Raw genomic sequence first — 1,755 nt, forward strand, 5'->3', positions numbered from 1 at the left:
TGAGGGGGAGGGTGTGGGTTATGATGGATCGTCCTTGCGTCCGCGTGTCCACGGGTAGGTTCATAGGCTGCCACTCAACGATTTAAATGGCTGCATCTCCACTATTGAAAGTAGACGCTTGCGCTCAACAATTGGATTTTTTTTACAATCAACGACTTTTCAACGGTACCACTCAGCTAGTTTCATTGTTTACAATGAACGATTTAAGTACTGTCACTCGCCTTTGTTTTTTTTTTTGTTTTGTTTTTTTGACGCTGGGGTTTGGAAATTTGAAACGTTTCTTCTGAACGTGTTAAAACGCTCAAACTCGACTATTTTAAATAGACGCTGCCGATGGACAATTGGAATCATAGCTAAGCTAGACATCGAAGTGTGAACATCCTCGTCATGCCGAAGAAAAGTTTGAAGAATGCTGCAAATAAGTGTCCTGGCCGTGGCCGTGGACGCTGACGAAAGGACGATCCATTATACCGACGTCTTTCAGCCTATGAGTAACTTAAAAGTAACGTCTGTCGACGTGTGGCAACGATCGTGTAACGTGCCAACAACACGTTAATCATAGGTAGGAAATAAGTTTCGGGTACTCTAAACACTACCTCGGCGTGTCTCAACTTATGATTAACTTACAAGTAGCATGTGTTGGCGTCTGTCAACGAACCCAGACCGTGCCTACAACTTGTGGCCAGCGTAGCGGAACGTGTGAGTCATACGCCGGCATACGTCGTGAAATTTCAAGCATGAAAAAATTTGAGGACAACCGAAAAGTACAACGTTTAAAGCCAACGTACAACGACGTATGGCAACGTACTACGACGTATGCCAGCGTGCTCTCAATGTTATCAAAACTTACCCATAACGTATTCAACGTGTGCCAGCGTTTTAGAAAAAAAAATCAAAAATCGGCATACGTTGGCTAAAACGTCAAGGTGTGACCGGGCCTTAAAATACCGGATCGAGTGATGGCAAAATCGCCAATGTGTTCATCCTTAAAACATTGATGAATGCCATCGTGCCAAGCATTATGGCTGAAACAATTAACAATGATTCTCATGGGAGGAAGTGACATTCTCTCTTGGGGATTGCACCCGCACGAAAACAAACATTTATTTTTTTAATTGGTTTAAAACACCACAAAAGCGCACTGAGGCGACGCCATCACGTTGGCATGTGGACAATGTTACAGCTGGAAAAGTTTTCCATAAAAACCTCTGATTGAGCTTCCAAGCCTGTCCGTCTGCGCAGACAAGAGTTAAGTCAGGAAGTTACAAATGGTTCATTGAAGATGTCAAAACATATCTGGAATCACCTGCAATTAGATGACACTCAAATGAGATTTGTCAGTGGCAACGTTGGCATGTGGACAAAACATATCTGAAATTACAATGCACAGCTTGGTTTTACACTCTTGAAGAATCTGGCCATTGTAGCTTTGTGAAGATGGTACAGTGTTTCATTCCACATTGTAATCACCAATAGAGAATCATACCTGTACTGCAGCTTTTATCATTTTCCGAAGGAACCAAGTGTTAAGCAACAGTGGATTGAACAAATAAGGTGATTTATTGTTTTATTCTTCGTCTTCCATCTCTTGTTGTGCTGTAGTCCTGCAAAAATGCACATCAACAGGGTTTACCCACTTTTTTTTTTTAAACACCTCAGTGTTTCACACTCATAAATAAACCTTAATTTTCATTGAACCAGGATGCTGGTTTTATCTGAACATAACTGGTTGAACCGATGAAGATGAAGTCTGTG

At 41.8% G+C, this 1,755-nt stretch overlaps 1 protein-coding gene across 3 annotated transcripts in view; it reads left to right on the plus strand.

The window, feature by feature from the left end:
• The window catches only part of LOC147016470 (uncharacterized), a 121,951-nt gene extending 121,803 nt beyond the window's left edge, over nt 1-148 (plus strand). For all 3 annotated transcript variants that reach the window (XM_085845140.1, XM_085845143.1, XM_085845142.1), the window contains one exon: nt 1-148. This exon is cut by the window's left edge and continues 1,760 nt beyond it. The gene's annotated coding sequence lies outside the window, so the exon portion shown is untranslated.
• The last annotated feature ends 1,607 nt before the right edge of the window (nt 149-1,755 follow it).

The sequence above is a fragment of the Eptatretus burgeri genome, chromosome 11 (assembly GCF_056783735.1).
Source record: "Eptatretus burgeri isolate ZD-2024b chromosome 11, Ebu_testis_v1, whole genome shotgun sequence".
NCBI lineage: Eukaryota > Metazoa > Chordata > Myxini > Myxiniformes > Myxinidae > Eptatretus > Eptatretus burgeri.